Raw genomic sequence first — 21,154 nt, 5'->3', positions numbered from 1 at the left:
AACCTAAAACTGAATAGAATGGACTTCTGAGGCTCAATAACATCATGCAAAACTGGGGCTCTGTTGGGAACTAAAAAGGCCCAGCATAAATTTGTAGAATATTTGCCCTATGCTAATATGTGTGCATAGAGGCAAATTTAAGTCAACTTTCGCGGAGGGGGGGAGGGATAATTTCTTGCTCTTGCTCTCAGCGCTTAAACTGAACTTTTTGTGTCAACAGGATTTTCTGGACACGCTGTTTGTGGATTGGGCCTTCTGCAATTTCAGATGACAGCTACCTGGGACTCCTGCGGTTCTGCATTTTGCAGTCCAACTAGCTGCGCTGTAAGTAAAGCACATGAGAATATAAGAGGATAAAGCTGGATCAGGCCCAAGGCCCATTTAGTCTTGTTCTCACAGTTGCCAAGCAGATAACTGTGAGACACCTAGAAGCAGCTTCTGAGTTCAACAGCATTCTCCCCACTTGAGATTCCCAGCGACTGGGTTTCAGAGGTATATTGCCTCGGACCATGGATGCAGAACATACACTGTGGCTAGCAGTCATTGTTGCCTTTACCTCCATGAATTTCTCTTTTATAGGCCTCTCAAGGGATGGCCACCACGACCTCTGGTGCAAGCAAATCCCATAGTTTAACAATGTGATGTGTGAAGAAGTGTTGTTGTTTAGTCGTGCCCGACTCTTCGTGACCCCCTGGACCAGAGCACACCAGGCACTCCTGACTTCCACTGCCTCCCGCAGTTTGGTCAAACTCATGTTGGTAGCTTCGAGAACACTGTCCCACCATCTCGTCCTCTGTTGTCCCCTTCTCCTTGTGCCCTCAATCTTTCCCAACATCAGGGTCTTTTCCAGGGAGTCTTCTCTTCTTATGAGGTGGCCAAAGTATTGGAGCCTCAGCTTCACGATCTGTCCTTCCAGTGAGCACTCAGGGCTGATTTCCTTAAGAATGGATAGGTTTGATCTTCTTGCAGTCCATGGGACTCTCAAGAGTCTCCTCCAGCACCATAATTCAAAAACATCAATTCTTCGGCGATCAGCCTTCTTTATGGTCCAGCTCTCACTTCCATACATCACTACTGGGAAAACCATAGCTTTAACTATATGGACCTTTGTCGGCAAGGTGATGCTCTGCTTTTTAAGATGCTGTCTAGGTTTGTCATTGCTTTTCTCCCAAGAAGCAGGCGTCTTTTAATTTTGTGGCTGCTGTCACCATCTGCAGTGATCATGGAGCCCAAGAAAGTAAAATCTCTCACTGCCTCCATTTCTTCCCCTTCCATTTGCCAGGAGGTGATAGGACCAGTGGCCATGATCTTTGTTTTTTTGATGTTGAGCTTCAGACCATATTTTGCGCTCTCCTCTTTCACCTTCATTAAAAGGTTCTTTAATTCCCCCTCACTTTCTGTCATCAAGGTTGTGTCATCTGCATATCTGAGGTTGTTGACATTTCTTCCGGCAATCTTAATCTTAATGTGTGAAGTACTTTCAAATTATTATTATTATTATTATTATTATTATTATTATTATTATTATTATTTTATTAAAGATATTCATGGTTTCCAAAATCACGTGCATTGTCTTTTTCTGCAGGTTGTGTTTGCCTGACCTGCATCTTCCAACAATTCACATTCATTGACTGGCTTTCCAAGTTCTAACGTTCTAAGAGAGGGTTGTTCCCCCAAGTATTTTTCCCAAGTTTTATAAAAGCAGGGGGACAGGATAGGGAATCTCAGGCCTGAGGTAAAGGACTCTAGATACACTCCCCCCACCCACAACCCCAACAATGCTCTTGTCCAAAAGGCCAACAGCAGTGGGAGGATTATGTTAAAACTGTCATGACCAGTGGAGATCACAGGGCAAAGTTGAATTTTCCAAAGCCAGAAGGCAGGAAAGAAGATTTAAGAGAGAGAGAGAGAAATCACAGGATTGTTAAGCCAATCTCATGAATTTGAGCACAGGGTCTCTTCCCCAATTTTGTTACACAACCTAGGGCAGACCTCGGCTTCCACAAAATCATTGCAGGCTCTTTTCTTCTTCTCAGTGACTTGAGAGCCCTGGCAAGGTTAATTAATCTGAGTGGAGAGCAGATGAAAGCCTTAAAGGATTGGGAGACCGAGGCTGAAAGATGACAGCTGGCAAAAATCATTAGGAGCATCTTTCGACAATCTATATCCTGTTATTGATCCAGCTATAGATCATGTTCTCTCCCCTCTCCCCCCACACCCAATCCCTTGCTCTCTTTTTTCTTTGAGATCTTTCGGGTCGATACGGCAAGTGCATTGAGACTGTAGCAACACATTTAAAACCTTATAAAAGGTTATTTAGTTGCTAACAGTGCAGCAGTTTCTGCAAAGCCTGCCAAAAGGTTACAGCTTTTGGGGCATCATAAATTACAGACGACAGGGAGGGGAAAAAAAGTAAGTGCGGTTTTCTTTATTGTCTCCATGATGGATGGGCTCCTGAACAAGACACAAAATACATCATATCACCTTTAATGGGCCCACATTTCTGTAGCCGTAACTCACCATTTTAAAATAGAAAATGGTGAAATATGGCATTGTATATTCCGCTCCTGACATATTTATGAGTCCTTCCCTTCTTATAAATACAGTGATTGCTATTTCAAAGTGCCATGTCAGGTATGAGCAGAGCGCAAACAGCTGGTGCGGTTGAAAAATTATAGCTAGACTTGGACGTTTTCAAAAACGCTCTCTCGCAGCAGTAAATTTACAATGTTTGCACTAACTGTTATTAAAACCAAATCCATATCTTGGCAACAGGAACCCATTGCTTCATAACAGCTGGAGTGACAATTTTGCAGGACAGCTGGGCTGAGCTGGGGCTCCTATGAACATAAAACAAGGGAGGGGAAAGGGGAGGGGAGGGTCATCTGCTGTGTCCCCAGCAGGTTGTGTTGTGGGCTGTTCCTTAAAAAAGGAAAAAAGAAAAAAGTGTGTTTGTGTGTTATCTCTGAAAGATTTTTGCAACTGCCCCACTTCAGCCTTTGAAACGACCCAAAATCAGTAATCAGTGGGAACCCTCTCTACTCAAAACGTACCTTATGAAAACGGGGCTGTATTCAGCATTCCCTGCCAGCTGGTGCAAAGTCTGTTGTGCTAGGGGATGGGTAAGTTTTCATGTTTGAATCCCCACTCAGCCATGAAGCTCACTTGGTGACCTTGGGCCAGTAGCTGTCTCTCAGCCTAACCTAACAGGGTTCTTGTGAGGACAACATGGGGAAGGGAGAATCATGTACGCCACCTTGAGCTCCTTGGGTGAAGAGTGGGATTAAAATGCTCTCAAGAAATAATAATGGTAATGATAATAATAAGGCTCAGGACTTCAGAACCTCAAGGACTGCTATATGAACTGACCCAGACTCTGAGCTCATCATCTGAGGCCCTTGTTCATGTGCCCCTTCCATGGCAGGTGTGAAGAGCGGTAACACAAGAACAGGCCTTTTCAGTAGTGGCCCCTGCATGTGGAACATAAATGCTTTTCTCTTTATCCAGGCTTCTGGCCCTTAATTTGAAGGGTGGCACTGTGGCCACCTTTAGTGGGATGGGTTCTGCATGTCTTGGCTTTTATCTGTAGAGGTTTTGATGTAAGTTGCTTTGGTTCACCCTGTGAGAAAAAGAATTGACAAATATAATAAAGAAAATTAATATTATTTGTACAATACCTCTCATTAACACATGTTCCCAGACTGGCTTACCAAACAAGAAGTAACACATCATATTAAAAATCAAAGGGCTACTAAGGACCAACCAGGAAACACACTGCTATACAGTGGTACCTCAGGTTAAGTACTTAATTCGTTCCGGAGGTCCGTTCTTAACCTGAAATTGTTATTAACCTGAGGTACCACTTTAGCTAATGGGGCCTCCCACTGCTGCTGCACTGCTGCTGCATGATTTCTGTTCTCATCCTGAAGCAAAGTTCTTAACCCGAGGTACTATTTCTGGGTTAGCGGAGTCTGTAACCTGAAGCATCTGTAACCTGAAGCATCTGTAACCCGAGGTACCACTGTAGCTGGTTCCTAACTTGTTACCTTGAATAATTGCTTCTGCTGAGGCCGTGATTTTGTATTACTTAATAGGTTGGATCCAATGTAGTGCCAAGTTAAAGTCACTTAGTGATATACTTGTTCTGCTGGCAAGATGTTTCATGCCAATGGAGTGTCCTTGCACATAAGAATGCCTAAACAGGTTGCTAGTAACTAAGAGATTGTGCAATCTCTTGCACAGTGAGTTTCCACTAGTGCAACTATTGCACTGGATTCTTCTTTTGTACATTAAAACTCCCTTGTCTGCAAAAGCAAGAGCCCTTGTGCTGGCAGGCATGGATTGTAGGATACAGCTCTATGTTTACTGGTCAGCTTACTGTAATAAATGTTTGATTAAAATATACTATACTTAAAAAGAAACACTCATTAAAATGCAGTACAGTGGTACCTCAGGTTACAGACGCTTCAGGTTACAGACTCCGCTAACCCAGAAATAGTACCTCGGGTTAAGAACTTTGCTTCAGGATGAGAACAGAAATTGTGCGGCAGCGGTGCGGCGGCAGCGGGAGGCCCCATTAGCTAAAGTGGTGCTTCAGGTTAAGAACAGTTTCAGGTTAAGTACGCACCTCCGGAACGAATTAAGTTCTTAACCCAAGGTACCACTGTATAATATAAGACAAACTCTTGTTGGTTTAGGTCAAAAAGTCCGCTTGGTCCAGCATTCTGTTTCTTACAAGGTTTAGCCACAAGCTTTTGGGAAGCCCACCTGTAGGGAATGTTACAGTGGGGCCAGTGGGGGAAGAAAGCTTCACCTGTTGATTTTCTCTTTATCTTGCAGCAGTTAAATGCACAGCAAACTTTCCAGAATGGGAAAAAGAGAGCCTGGGAGTCTGCAACCCTATGTCAGAGGCCAAAAAACATGGCTCCAATCACCGCTTTTGACCCCATAGGCCTTACTCCCCCTTTGTGATCTCCATGCCTTTCCCTCCAGATCACCATTGCAAGGTCTGGTGGAGCACACCCAAGAAAATGCAGGGCTTGAATTTCTCTCTGTCCGGGTTCCAATTGGCTCTCCAATCCCTAACAGCAGGTTAATGATACGCTATGACAAGTTTTTAAAAGCTGCTGCCATTTCGATAGCAGAATTCCCATTCGTGGGGGTCAAAGTGTTTTCCTCATAAATACCTCATGATGAAAATAACCCTGCCAAGAGCCCTTCTGAACACAGGCAGCTCCTGAGTGTACCCAGAATGCTCCATCCTCATTTACTCAGACAAAAGGCCTCTAATTAGCTTTTTGTTCCACCCGATTACGAATGGGAGCTTTGACCTTTAGAAGTGATTAGTTTTTAAGTTAACTCATTTGTACGAAGCCACTTTCTAAACTGTATACACAAGCCAAGGCCAGGGTTTTCGAGACACTGCACCTAATATATTAAGCAAGGCCCAATGCTGACAAAAGCAGAAGGAGGCCCAGCGGTGCCTGCAAGGAGATCCTCATTAGAGTCTGCAAAGTGATGCATGTGTGAGCATACAGTTTTTTGCAGGTTAACGCTGCAGAGTCCTAGGCGCACCTAGCTGGAATTAAGCCCCATGCTAAGTGAGCATGCATCAGATTGTGCTGTAAGTAGGAATGGGTAAATCTGGCAATTTCTTTTCAGTTTCTCGCTTTCCCAATCTTCATCAGTTCTTCATACATCAGTTTGCAATCCCACCCCCCAATATGTCCTCATGAAAATTCAGTAGCATATCAATGTGAATTTCTCCTAACACGCACATTGTTGTATGCAATTTTGCCCAATATACACATTTCTGCAAGCAATTCCAGTGTTCTCGTATGTTACTACTGTATGCATTTCTATGCACCTGTTCCCCTAATATACAAATTATTGTAAACATATTTTGGTGGGAGAACCGCATTTCACAATTCAGAGAAGTTGCTTATTCATTTTGAATTTATCATTAAGGCCTAGAACTCCGTCTCTTGTCCCCACAAGATGCCGCAGTTCCTCAGACTCCCTTCCTGAGAAAATTAGTTCAAGCACAGTTCAGAATCTTTGCAGTGATGTTGTATACAAAGGATCAATCCAGCTTTTATGCCATCTCATAGAATCATAGAATTGAAGAGTTGGAAGGGATCCCAAAAGTCATCTGATTCAGCCCCATACAGTGCAGGAATCATAGCTAAAGAATCCCTGACAGATGACCATCCAACTTCTATTGAAAAGCCTGCAATGAAATAGAGTCCGCCATCTTCCAAGGGAGTCCATTCCACTGTCAATCAGCTCTTACCATCATAAAGTTCTTCCTAACGTTTAGTCAGAATCTCCTTTCTAGTGATTTGAAACCACTGGTTCAGGTAGTACCCTCTGGAGCAGCAGAAAATAAGCTTGTAACATTATCCATGCAACACACTTTCAGATACAGTGGTGCCTCGCAAGACGAAAAGAATCCGTTCTGTGATTCTCTTCATCTAGCGGTTTTTTCGTCTTGCGAAGCAAGCTCATTGAAGGATTAGCAGATTAGCGCTATTAGCGGCTTATCTGCTGATCAGATCAGCTGATAAGCGGCTTAGAAAAAGGGGGGGGAGGGGAAAAAACCAGCAGGAACTCGCAAGACATTGTCGTCTTGCGAAGCAAGCCCATAGGAGATTCGTTTTGCGAAGCACCTCCAAAACGGAAAACTCTTTTGTCTAGCGAGTTTTCCGTCTTGCGAGGCATTCGTCTTGCGGGGCACCACTGTACTGTATTTGAAGATCTCCTTTCTCCTTTCACACACCTTTGACTCCCTTGTACAATTGCGTCTCTAGCTGATTTCCTTCTTCAAAAGCATGCTTTTTAAAAAATACAGTGTTACCTCATGTTACAGATGCTTCAGGTTACAGACGCTTCAGGTTACAGACTCTGCTAACCCAGAAATAGTACCTCGGGTTAAGAACTTTGTTTCAGAATGAGAACAGAAATCACACAACGGCAGCACAGCGGCAGCAGGAGGCCCCATTAGCTAAAGTAGTGCTTCAGGTTAAGAACAGTTTCAGGTTAAGAACAGATCTCCAGAACAAATTAAGTTCTTAACCCGAGGTACCACTGTGTATCTATATAGTTGGGTATAATGCTTATAGAGACATTCCCTCCCCCACCAAAGTTTGTGTTTCTTTTCATTATCTGGGCAAAGACTTCAGTTTTCTGAAGGAAGCCTTCTCACCTCTAATAGCTTCCTTGACTCTGCTCAATAACCACCCTGACACCCTCTTGGCCTTGGCGGCACCTTTCCTGATCTGTAGTCCACACTCTAGCTGAGCTACTGCTATTGTGGTTTTGAACAACCCACAAGCATTCTGAAGAGATTTGACCCTCTTGACTTTCTCTTTCCACTTCCTTTTTACCAGTCACCTCAGCTTTGAGAAATTTCCTTGTTTGAGGTCAAATGTGACTTAGTTGGACTTTCTTGGCAATTGTCCACTTACATTTTTGCTGAATTTGTTAGCTGTGGCCATTGATCCCCATTGGTTCAACAACCAAAGAGAGACCAGAAGGTTGCCTATAGATGAACACATTGACATTTTTGTTATTCCCACAGGCCTTTGGTCCTCAAAGGACAGATGTGTTTGGTTCCAAATTGAATACGGAATGTCACCCATGCATCATGTACTACTCACCTTCTTCCACAAACATACATATGTTTATCTGATCTTGTTTGGCATTTTATTTCTCTCTTAAAGTTCATTTGGTTTCGTGCTTGACACACGGGGCAGCCAGTCAGTGCTGCATATCATCCTGTTGTGAAGAGACGAGGAGGAAGTGAAGGTACGACTCACCCAACAGCTGGTATAGTGCAAATCCAGATTCCAAAGCAAACAGGATAAAGAGATTTCCTGTGATCTTGATCTGGGGCAGAAGATGGTTACATGTCTAAAATGTAATGGTGCTCTGTCACAGTGGGCTAACTGTTAAACTTTTGCACACCTGGACACATCTGAGCTAAAGGAGATATTGGACGTGTGTCCACAAAGAGGAGAGCTGCCCTTAATATTCAGTTCCGCTGGCCACGTGACCCGGAAGTGTCTGCGGACAGCACTGGCTCCCGGCCTCTAGAGTGAGATGAGCACACAACCCTAGAGTCTGTCAAGACTGGCCCGTATGGGCAGGGGTACCTTTACCTTTTTAAGGTCAATGTAGCTCATTCCAATTTTCTAGCAGGGACAATTTACTGGTTCCGAAACTCTTCTGCTGATCTCTGTGTTTTAGAAGAAGCCTTCTGGTAGGGAAATAAAATCCAAGGACACAAGCAGAAATGTAGGAGCTAGATGTAAACCCCTTGATGATACAAAAGAGAACAATAGGCATTTAGAAGTTCTTTGTAGCAGCTAAATGCACAATCCTTTATCACTCATTTACATTCCTTTATCTAAGTCAAGCCCTTGGGAGGGAGGCTTTTTTAAAACTCAAGATTATTAAACAACAATAACAAAAAAGTTATTGATAATGAAATGTTGGGGATTTTGCATTCTGCTTTGAAACTCAGAGTCATCATAAAGGAGGCTTGCAGTATGCTAAGTTGGTTTTTTTATCAGTGCATGCAGAGTACATTGCTCCTTAAACCTTTGTCTTTGTGTGGTTTATCAGAGCCAGGGGTATTATGTCTATCTCGGATGATGATTCTCCAATCCTGTTAGTAGATTTCATGTCTCCGTAGAAGAGAAATGCCAGAAGATAAATTACTGCTTCAGGTAACTCCTCTTCAGAAATCAGTCTCAGCTCAACAGTCCTGTTTTGGGGATGGGAGCTTAAAATGTGAGAGAGATAGAGAGAGAGACTTTAAGTTTCAGGAGGTGCTGATAACAATTACAGCTCTTCTTACGCATCCCAGTTCCCCCCATAAGACAAAGGGGCAGCTTCATGGCTTGGACATTAGGACTGGGAGACAGGAGCAGTGTTTAAAGTTGGCAGTTCCATCAGCATACCAAAAAATGTTAGCAGTGGTACTGGATTATCAACACAAGCGATAAGCTTTGGAAGTTTCAAGAAAGGTGTTTGGACTGTATCATCCTTTATGTGACCACATGTGTCTCACTGGGAGTTCTGCTTCAGAGGCCCTGCCGGCTGGTCCATCACTGGAGAAAATCGGATTGGCCAGAAACTGGGGAACAGGGCCTTCTTAATGGTAGCCTCATGGTCATATGAAATTCTCTTCTCAGTGAGCTCTGCTTAGTCTTGGGGAAGAGCCATAGGTCAGTGGTAGGCATCTGCTTTGCCTCCAGAAAATTCCAGGTTCAAGGCCTGGCAGTGAAAAAGGCAGGGTATCATCACCATCCCCAGTATCTCCAGGTAGGACTGGGAAATACTCTTGCCTGAAACCCTGGAATGCCCCTGAGTGTCAGCATAGACAATATTGAGCTAGATGGACCAGTGCTATGACTTGGTATAAAGTAGCACATTTGCATATCTGAGAAACTTGTCATTGGCACCAACTATCCCATATTGCAAAACACACACCAAAAAACATGCAACCCTTGAAAAAAGTGTCTTGGCTTTCTTTCAAGCCTAATGTGGGAAGCAGGGCTGTCGTAAGCATATGCAGCGCCAGGGTGCAAAGATCTGCCCGGCGCCATCCCAGGCTGCCCAGTCCCAGGTGTGCAGGAGGGCGGAGCCATCCGGCCGCCTCAGCATCTTGTTAGCTTGGACGCCCCTGAATTTGCGGCATAGAGCCGATGGGCAGGCTCTTTCCCGGACTCAACTCCCAGGCCCCGGACTCTCGGCCTGGTGCCCCTGAGAGCCCACCACCTGGGTGCCCCGCACCCCTGGCACCTATGGTTAAGACAGCCCTGGTAGGAAGCGATTTTCCTGGAGAGTTTGGCTGTGGAGGAAAGGGTCAAGCCTTCCACACCATTTGTGAACTCTAGGCTTGGAGGGGAAAGTCTTGCATCGGAGCCATTAGAATACTTTTTTTAAAGCCTAATACATAGCAGCAAGGAAAGGACAATTTGTAGGATGCAACTGCAGAGGACAAAATTAGCTACAGTATTCCCTGCCTTGAAAATGGCCCTTGGATGCTACAATCAGTCTTGAAAGGAATCTTCTATTTTACTCAATAAGGCTTTCCCCAAGCCTTATTGTGAACTGGGAGTATTTTCATCTCTCTCTCTCTGTGTGTGTGTGTCACAACTGGGGAGGGGAGTGTGACACCCCCCGCAATAATCCACCACAATTGCAATGGGCAGTAGGAAGTTGGGGGTGCTCCTCTCTGGAGCCCCAGGGGAGCCTTGGTGGGTGCATGTGAGCCCGGGGGCACCAGGTTGATGACCCCTAGATTATTATGTGACTTTTTATAGTATCCCCTGCAGTGGTTACCAGACTTATTTTCCCCACTTGAAAATTTCCAAAGATCTTGAGTGGACCACTTAATGATTTTTCTGCCTGTTGCAGCTGCTGTAATGTGCCATGCTGAGGGTTGTATGGTTTCTAATTGTATTTTTATTGCTTCTTTTATTCTTATACACTGTATTTTATTGCATTGCATTACAGTTTGAATTCTGTAGAATTTGAATGGTCAGGGGTTTCCCCAGACATGCTGCAGACCCCCTGAAGGAAGCTGTGCTGTGGTCCACAGAGCATAGTTTAGAAACCCCTGATCTTCCATTTTCCTGAGGCTTTCTTTCCGTCTCTCTCTCTCTCTCTCCCCCCCCCCCCCCAAGTTGCCTCAGGAGAAGAAGAACTTGTTCTTAAGGGCAGGAGCAATATAATTAAAATGAATGAGCGAATGAACAAAGGAGAGAGAGAGAGAGGCTGGCTATTAGGTGAAAGGGATCTGAGCCAAAAAACCAAGGGTTCTTTTCTTTTGGCAAAGGTCAGTAGGTCTATTTAGTTAAAAGATTTTTATCCCACTTTCCCCTTATAATATCCTTCGAGACCTGCTTACAGCTCTGTGTAAAACAATCTGAGATAACACTGATAAATAGTTAATGACAGACTGAAAACAAATTCAACAACATAAGTAAACAGCGGTTCGGCTACCGATAAGATCAGTTACAGGGAGAAATCCAGCTTTAAAATTAAAGGTGAACCTATATAAATTTGCACTTAGTGATTTTGTTTTTTTAAAAAAATACATTTGCACTTAGCAGAAGAATATGCAAAGTGAAGCACAGCTATCCTTCAAAATTTCACACTTTTTAAAAGTTTGCAATGCAGTTTCCGAAAAGCCCCGTGTACAAAAATACATGTATTAGGAGGAAACATGCATAAAAATACATGTGTTAATAAAAATAATGTACAAAGATGGATTAAGTTTAGAAAATTGTTTGCCAAAATGTCCGTATTAGGAGACATGTACACAGAAAATGCTGACAAGTTTTCATGAGAACATAAGAAAAGGATGAACCAGAAACTGATGGTGAAATATGGGGAACTGAGTTTAACAGTTGTCAGGGGCTCAGGGACAGAGGCACAGAGGAGACAAGAGATGGAGAGCGAATGGGAAGGATCTGAGGACAGCGGGGGGGAGAATGACAGTGATCTGAGGGATTCCATGAGCCTCTCCAGCGAATCAGAGGATTCCCAGAAGGGGGCGCCGGTGGTAAGGACAAGGGGGGTCCCGGGGGGACGCACCAGAAGCAAGAAGCCAGCGGGGACTCCCAAAGCAGCAGCTGGAGATCAGGACCAGCTTCCCCACCAGAGCGTAGCGGGGGGGGGGGGAAGGTCCCCGTGTGTCAGGGGCAACGTCTCCTCCAGCAGGGAGAGGAGATGAGTCAGGGCTGACCACGCCTCCATCGGAGAGAGGGGGGATGGAGGGGAGGTCAGAGCCAGCTAACTTCCCCAAAAGGGAGGAGAGCAGCGACAGGAGCAGTGTAACGGTCAGAAGGAAGGTTGGGGGCTGGGCGCGCGCGCCAAGTTCAAACGTACAGGCGCGTGGGACAGCAGAAAGCCCGGATTCGGAACCAGGTCCTAAAGCCCGCCGGAGGGAGGGGGAGCAATCAGGGGAATCAGCGTCAGAAGAATCCAGGAAGGGCGAAACCCCAGCGGGCAGGAGGACCCAGCGTAAGAGAGAGCGAAGGAAGAGGTGGAGCAAGGCAAGGGTCTTGAACTGGTGTCTGGGAGGAACGGACTCAGACGGAGCTTCAACGGTCTAGGGTTACAGACGTAGGGCTGTGCGCCGCGGCTGTCAACCGGAAAGGAACTTCAATAAAGACTTGTGTATATAAAGAGAAACTGGCATTGGTCCTTTGTGAGCTGGGACCTGAGGCAGCCCTGACAGCAGTAGAAAAATGAGAAATTGAAAGTTGCCAGCTTTGCCCATCCCTAGTGACAACCAGTCAATAGATTGTACCCCATAGCTGTCGTACTCAGGGTAGACCTATTGATATGAATGCACATGACTAACTTAGGTCTTCCAGTTTCAGTGGGTCTACTCTGACTTAGCTGGATACAACTCAGAATGACCAATTGCTGTTAAATGCTTTCATGCCATATTTAGTAAAAATATGGTTTTTTTTAGGGAGGGGAGGGGGAAGCAGATTATGTGGCACATTTTGACTAAGGGACAAAACTGACTGGATGTGACACAGGGAGATCTGGGATGGAATTCCTTGCAGTTAAAAAGACAACCAAGATGTGCCCAACTCTAATCAGATCAGGAATCTAGTCAAAATAAAAAAATTCCTTCCAGTAGCACCTTAAAGACCAACTAAGTTAGTTCTTGGTATGAGCTTTCGTGTGCATGCACACGAAAGCTCATACCAAGAACTAACTTAGTTGGTCTTTAAGGTGCTACTGGAAGGAATTTTTTTATTTTGACTATGGCAGACCAACACGGCTACCTATCTACTACAGGAATCTAGTGTTTATAGAAGCTGATTGCTGGGGATTGCAAAGAACCACGTAGGGTGCTATACACAGGACTTGGCAGTGAGCCTTTTCTTGACCCAGCCATATCTTTACCTGCCCCTTACCTGACAACTTATATAGACTGGAAAGAGAAGCTGCTGAATTGCAACTCATTACCAAACTTAAAACCATGGAGAGACCTGGTTTGAACAAAGACATTGGATTCTTATCTCATTATACATGACTAAGCCATTATTCACCTTCTCACCCCTTGCCTTTTCCTGGAAGACCTATTGCAGTCGTTAAGAGTCGTCAACAGGCTCATCTCAGCTATCTGCCAATCTCCCATCCCCACCACCCTTCTGAGTAATACCCCTCCCCACCTTCTCACTATATAGAAGGATCTGGCAACTTCTGTTTCAGTGTATCTGAAGAAGTGTGCATGCACACGAAAGCTCATACCAAGAACTAACTTAGTTGGTCTTTAAGGTGCTACTGGAAGGAATTTTTTTATTTTGACTATGGCAGACCAACACGGCTACCTACCTGTAACTTATATGATGTAAGTCTGGTGGGTGTGGCATGGCCCAAACAGCCTTGTGGACTAAACGGAGAGGCCTGGTGGCAGTGGCGTAGCATGGGGGGGTGCAGGGGGGGGCCGGCCGCACCGGCCGCAACATCTGGGGGTTAGGGGGCGCAAATCCACTGGTTAGGGGGCGCAAATCCACGGGTTAGGGGGCGCAAATTACTTGCCTTGCCCTGGGTGCTGACAACCCACGCTATGCCACTGCCTGGTGGGCTTCATGAGGCTGGCAGGCCAGAGGTTCCCCACCTCTTTTGTAAGGTTTCAGCACCCCCCTCCAAAGCTGTCCAAAGAAAGGACAAAGCAGTTGCACAGTAAATTTAAGCTGAAATTCATTCATTTGCTCCTAGCGCGATGATCAAAACTCTATGGCACATTGACTAGCTGCGCACACCTGTAGATGATTCACATCTACAGTCCTTCTTTAGCAAAATCAAGCTCGCCCATGTTGATTCTCTGGTGCAGCAAGGCTCCTGCTTTAATTCAATCCGATTATCGGACTTCAGCCATTTCCACTGGCAGGAGGATCACTCAGTTGTTCCCTCCCATGCCTACATTATATACATGTATGCCTATATGCACCCCTCATGTACAGAGGCAGGAGTTTACAAGCCTGGCTTTATGAGCTCAAAGCCCCCAAGTGGGGGTGCTGGAGGGTTTCTTTCCTGCACACATGCCGAGCCCTTTGAGCTGACTGCTCTGTTTTATAACGTTGCTGTTTCCTGGCCTCACTTTATTACATCTGTTCTTTGGGGTATGGTGTTATAAATTAGGTATGTGATGATGTGTAATCACTAACTGGAAAGCCAATACATTTTCACTGCCACAGCAGTGAGGGTAATAAAAGGGGAGAATGAGAGACTGTGGCAGGCTTTGGCAAAGGGGTGTATTAGGAAAGCCTGGTTGCAAATTGAAAACAAGGTTATCCCTAAATGTAGGTAGTTTCATCGCACAGTCGTGGCTGACACTTTCTTTTGGGTAGTGGGGGGAGACCTAAACTTTTAGGGAGCAGTTTCATTAATTTATCTATTTATTCTGGTCTCCTCCTGATAACTTTCTACTTCCAATCACTTCTCCCTCACAGCTCAAGTTACTTCAAGGGGAGGGAGAGAGGAAGCTGCCTTATACCAAGTCAGAAGTACTGGCATATTTAGCTCAGTATGGTCAACACTAACTGGCAGCCGCCCTCCAGAGTTTCAGGTGGGGGGGTCTCTCCCAGCCCTACTTGGAGATGCCAGGAATTGAACCTGGGACCTTATGCATATAGGGGAGATGTTCTAGCCCTGAGCAATGACCTTTTCCAAGGTGTGTGCATGCATGAGGGGCTGGGAAAGACCCTTTCCTGAAACCCTGGAAAGCTGCTGCCAATCCGCGTTGACAGTCTTGAGCTAGATGGATCAATAGCTTGACTCCATATAAATTAGTTTCCTATGTTACCTGACCTGGGAATAAATCCAATTGACCATACGTCTGAGTATACAAGCTTGGTATTGTGTTGTGAGTTAAGTAACATACGTTACCAGCTAAAGAGTCTCCCTCAAGATAATTAAGTCCAGAATTTGCTAAAATTCACTAACTGCACAATTGAATTTGAGCTTGCAGAACATCATCTATGGGGAAGGGCCATATTTCGGTGGTGGAATATCTGCTTTGGACTGGTCATGTTGTGCAGAAGCCTGATGATCGTCTTCCAAAGCAACTACTCTATTCCATACTTTAAAATGGGAAGCGTAATGCTGGTGGTCAACAAAAGAGGTTTAAAGACTCTCTCAGGGCAAATCTAAAAAAAATGTAGTAAAAACACTGACAACTGGGAAACACTGGCCTGCGAGCGCTCCAATTGGAGAACAGCCTTTACCAAAGGCGCCATGGACTTTGAAGACACTTGAACTCAGGACGAAAGGGAGAAATGTGCTAAGAGGAAGGCATGCTTGGCAAATCCACACTGTGATCAACTCCCGCCCGGAAACCAATGTCCCCACTGTGGAAGGACGTGTGGATCCAGAATTGGCCTCACTGTTAAGACCGTGATCATGAAAGACAATCATGCTTGGCTACGAGGATCGCCAAAGAAGATCTGCTTTGCATGCGGAAGACCTCAGGTTCAAGCTCTAGCATGTCCAGATTCAGCTGGGAGAGAACCCTTTCTGGAGAACTGCTGCCCATCAACGTAGACAATACAGAACTCCTTGAACCAATGGTCTGTCTCAGTACAAGGCAGCTTCCCTGTGTTATACAAATACTAAACTTAATTATCCTGTTGGAGAAGGTGCTGTGTGGAACTTCAAGCCATGCGAGACTATTGAAGGAAGACCTTTCTTTCCATCTCCAAATCCCATATATCATTGGAGAGAAGCTGACAGTCAGACATTATGCCATTCCTGAAAACCAGGAACTTGAAGCAATTTTCACTGAATTCTTGCAACGATGAAACAAATAGCCCTGCTTGTGTTATAGAGCAGATAAATCACACCCAAATGAGAGCTGTAATTCCCAAAAGTACACAAGGAATTGATTTTGCTACGACAGTCAGCATGATGAACTGGTACTGCAGTGTACAGGCATGTCTTAAGATGCAGTTGGTTAGAGAATACCTTCCCTTTGTCTGCTTTGGCCTATCTGCAGTGATCTAGTCCTAGGGCACAGAATAATGAAATTTAATCCCAGCAATTGCTCATCCCAATCCCAATTACATACATGAGGCAGGTATATCAAAATCCTGCATGTCAAAGCATGGAACTGCAGAGTGGGAAAGGAAGAAAGATAATCTAGTGCTAGGGTGCAGAAACCTTTTCAGCCAAGGGCAACTTTATCTTCTGGGCAAACTTCCAGGGGCCAGATACCAGTAGTGGGTGAGGCCAAATACAAAAGTGGAAAAGGAACCGAATTTGCTTTTTTATCTTTGTACATACTCTCTCACACATCCATCTGCATCTTCCATTGAGGCAAGCAAGAGTTGTCACCAGAGTTCAAGGGCACATTCCAGCCAGGCAAAACCACTCGTGGGGTGATGCAGGGCCAGTTTGGGGTGTGACCTGGGGAGATGGAGTGTGGGGTGTAGAGAGCACCAAAGGCCAGACAAAGAGGACTGGAGGGCTGCATTCAGCTCCTGGGCCTGAAGTTCTGCACCTCTGAGCTATTCCAGAGCCAGTCCACCACCAAACTACTTCAGAACAAACTAATCAACCACAAGCAAAGGGCAGGAGTAGGAATACACTTTGTAATAAAATATTTTACTATTTTACCTAAATCACACACACCTATTAAGTAGTATATAAACAAACACACTCACAAACACTCCAATTCCACCACCACCAGACTTTGCTTAGGCTTAAAAATAAATAAATCATAATTTAAATTAGAAAAGCAATACAGCAAATTCCAAATGTGAATTCAAATTTTGCCTGATGTGTATTTTCCCCCAACATTAGCTTCAAATTGCACCATAGCCCTCATTTCAGCCTCTTCCACTTCTATAGCATGCATGCAGTTCTACAATCAAGCATTCTCTCTATTTCCAAAGTTCAGTTGTGAGTGTGGATCCTTATGAACCCCAAATGGCACTTATCGACACACAAGAGGGAGAGATCAGCAGGCTTGGGGAACCCCAAGTTTTGCAGAAGTACAGCAAAACTTTAGGAGAAAACCCTAAAGGGAGGAACAACCCTTCCAAATATAGTGCAGTGGGGACCGAACATGCTCACTGGGGCACATCATGCTGACATTTGTTTGTGGGTGGGATGAAAAACTGGATGAGAGAAGGAATATCATGGAGAACACTGGAAGAGTGAACAGGAGCCTTCTGCACTGCCGCGTTTTGTTGCAGGTCCCACTTTGTTCCACAATTGACCTGTTCTTGTTCTGCAGAGGAGTTCACAGGGCAAGACTGGTCAGTTATGACAGGACCAAGGAGAGCTCCTAATGAGCAACTGCTGCAGCAAGGGTTGGACGTGAACTAAGACCATTAGAGCCTCTGCCTCCAGGCCACCTTTCCTAGGCTATGCCCCCTTTTTGGAGAACTCTTAAAAACTCCCTGACATGAAGACAGGCACTTATCTTGTATTTTGTGACCTCTGGTCTGGTGCACTCCTTGTACCATTGGGCTAGCAGGTAATTAAGGAGGCACTTAGTACCTCAGACCCAGCGAAAGATACCCACAAGCAGTTGCAGTTGTGGTTCTACAGGCAGTGGTGCCATAGGAGCAGATTCAGAGGGCTCCTTGCCTTTGGCCTCTGATTCAGGGGCCCCCTGAGGCTCAGATCCAGGAACCCAGACTTGCTCCTCTGATGGTAAGACTGTAGCCTCCAACTCAGTGTCCTGGTCACCGTTGAACTTGGGGTCATGGAAATTATTTGCACATTCTGAAAATCCATTTTGCCAACATCAGGCTATGAACAGAGCTCTCCATTTGGCAACTGTTAAGGGAACGTGTCTGCAAACAAGAGCAAAGTGTTAACCCCACAACAGTCGGAAGGACCATAGCTCAGCAGCAGACCATCTGCCTTGCAAGCAGAAGTCCCTTTACTTGATTCCTGGTGTCTTCAGGTAGAGCTGAGAAAACCTCCAGCCTGAAACTGTGGTGGATGGCTGCTAATAGTTGAGCTAGATTGACCAATGATCTGACACACTATAAGGCAGCTTCTCGTGGTCCTGCGGACCATGACAGTGCACTCAGCACCACTGGGGCGTGTGGTTGTTTGGAACAATGGGAAATAGCAGTTTAAAAGATGTGGGGGTCAGCTGGAGGAATTTCACAAAAACTTCCTCTTCGCCCTGCAAACCCTCTTTCGAGCTAAAACAGCAAGCAAGCTTTCAGCTCAGCTCTGGAAAAGTACTGATTCTTGGAGTGCAGACTCCAGAGAGTGGCCTTCCTTCCTGCTTCCCCTTTGCCAGAAGGGAAATGGCCTCCTAAATGAAACCTCCCACTGACATGGAAATAAGTAAAATAAAAGCATCAATCTCAAGGGAAAGGGCAGCCCGCTTAGGAGTTCCTTTCCAAGGAGGGCCTGTGACCGGCCTCCCCTTTTCTCTTTGCTCCAGCTCAGAGAAAATCCCCTTAGTTATTTCAATTACATGGATGACTGGCGAGAGTTTGAACACAAGGAGTAGAGTCGGCAGTCCTTGATTGAAGTTTTTCTCCCTAGCACCATTTGAATTGGCATCATTGACCTTCAAAGGGGGGGAACCGCTAATGCAGGGGTTAACCTCCATGCCACTCATTCGGGCCTGTCGTTAGCACTTAAGCCCATGGCAGGTGTTTCTGTTTGTAACCTAGGAGGCCTGATACCTCTTTGGTACTGTGAGTCCCCCTACCTTCTCTCTCCCTCCTCACCCCCATTCCAGCCACAACACATGATGGCAAGCTGCAAGGATATGCTTCTACTTGGCACTGGGTAGATGGCCGTGCGCATGATAAAAGGAAAGGTCATCACTCAGTGGTAGAACATCTGCCTTGTATGCAGAAATTACTAGTTCAATTCCTGGCATCTCCAGTTAGGGCTGGGAAAGACTCCTGCCTCAAACCCTGAAGAGCCCCGTCAGTCAGTGTAGACGACAGGGATCAATGGTGTCAATTGGTATGAGGCAGTTTCCTATGTTTGAGCTAGGTTAACTGTTCCTAATGTATCTCTGCTCACTGGAAGGACGGATCGTGAAGCTGAGGCTCCAATACTTTGGCCACCTCATGAGAAGAGAAGACTCCCTGGAAAAGACCCTGATGTTGGGAAAGATGGAGGGCACAAGGAGAAGGGGATGACAGAGGACGAGATGGTGGGACAGTGTTCTCGAAGCTACAAACATGAGTCTGACCAAACTGCGGGAGGCAGTGGAAGACAGGAGTGCCTGGCGTGCTCTGATCCATGGGGTCACGAAGAGTCGGACACGACTAAACGACTAAACAACAATGTATCTCTGGTCTTGTCAGGACTGAATGTGTTGGTGACCTGTTTTGCAACAACACACAATCATTTTTTTTTAAAGCTGCAAGTCTGCTCTGGGTTTTGAAGAATAGAGGAGTTGAGTTAGTGAGGGCATTGGCGCCCGCCAATTAAGGCTATGCTTCTGCTGAAAACTCACAAAATGGTTTCCTCTCCACTGAGCCTGGCTCTGGAAATAACTAGTCATTTGCATAGCCCATGGCAAACATAATTCCCTAATAGTTGAAGTACCATTTCATTTCTATGCAGAACTGAGTACACAATAACTGCTGCCTATTGTCAGAACGAAATCCCATCATCAATACTATGTTTTCATGATAGATGAGATGTGATATATTCTATATTGTAGCCACAGTGGCTTTGAAAATAAAGAAGGTCAAATCCCAACCCTGGTGTAGAAAACCTGGATTTAAAATGTCTTGATAATTATTTTAATGGAGCAGCATCAGCTTCAGGTCAATGGATCATAGAATTGTAGAGCTGGAAAGAACCCCAAGGGTCATCTAGTCCAACCCCCTGCAATGAAGGAATCTTTCACCCAGTGTGGGGCTTGAACTCACAACCCTGAGATTAAGAGTCTCATGCTCTACCAACTGAGCACCAACTGCAGGTGCTTGTGAGATTCTCTTTACATATTGGCCACAAGTCTTCCAAAATACAAAGTGATCTGCTTGTGCTTTGGAGATAATCTAGAGGAATAAAATATATTTAAATTAGTTTTTCAGCAGATTTTTCATAGGGAAGAGGGAGCCAGAATTTTTGTGTAGCTTATATTGAGGTATGCCTGGCAACATCAGGATTGTCTGGGAATCTAATTTAAATTGGAGATTAGGGTTGTTTTTTTAAAAAACTGATCTAACAATTAAACTGGATTAAGAGCGCAACTCTAAATAGAATGGGTGTTCAGTTCTTTAAAGAGTACAGTAATGAAGCAAGTCCTGTTTTATCTTATCTATCACCCACCTTTCTGGCTAACAGGCTCCACAGCAAGGCCCTCTAGCTGAGACTAATCTATGATGGTTGACTATTCCAGATGAGGCCAGAGATGGAGACTTACAACATCTGGGAGACAATAGGTTCCTCAGCTCTGTTCTTCAAGGAGAAGGCTAACATCAAAACAATGCTAAAAGCAGCCATTAAACCAAACTATAGATTCCAAACAACCCACCATGGGCGTAGCCAAGATTTTTCTTGGGGGCGGGGCATGCCTTTTGTTAGAGGAGGCAGAGCCTCAGTTTGCTATGTATTTTATTGATGGGGGGGCACAGTTGCCCCTCCTTGCCTCCCCCTGGCTACTCCCATGCAATCCACTGAACTTAATGAATTAACCAGCAGTCAACAAAGGCAAACAAGAAGTCAGCAGAAATTTAGCAAGAAATAAAAATAAAAAAATTGAAATAACAGTGAAGAAAACCACCTCAAATTTAGGAAACCTTTCTCCTAATTTCTCTGAAGTAAAATATCTGTACTGAAATCCCAGCAAGAATGGGTTAGAGCAAACTTTCCCTGGGAGGGAAGGTGCTGTTGCACTGAAATTCTACTTGCAAGCTTCCCAAAGCAACTCGTTGGCCACTGGGAGAACAGAATCCTGAACCAGATGAGCCTTTCTTTGGTCTGATCCATCCGGATGCTTCTTACATTCTTCTGCTCCAAAGCCTTGGTGTCACTGTGGAAAAGGCCTCATCCTTGGTGACTGCAAGATGTTTGAAGGTCTCTTAAACTGTATCCAAGGAATGACCTCACCAAGTGCCAGTCTTCCCACAGAGTGTGAGCAGAGTGACTTGCCAGCAAAGTAAGCTCCACTGTTTTCGCA

Source organism: Podarcis bocagei (genome assembly GCF_964188305.1).
Source record: "Podarcis bocagei genome assembly, chromosome: 15".
NCBI classification, from domain to species: domain Eukaryota; kingdom Metazoa; phylum Chordata; class Lepidosauria; order Squamata; family Lacertidae; genus Podarcis; species Podarcis bocagei.
The sequence above is the reverse complement of the archived record's forward strand: the minus strand, read 5'-3'. Positions refer to the sequence as shown.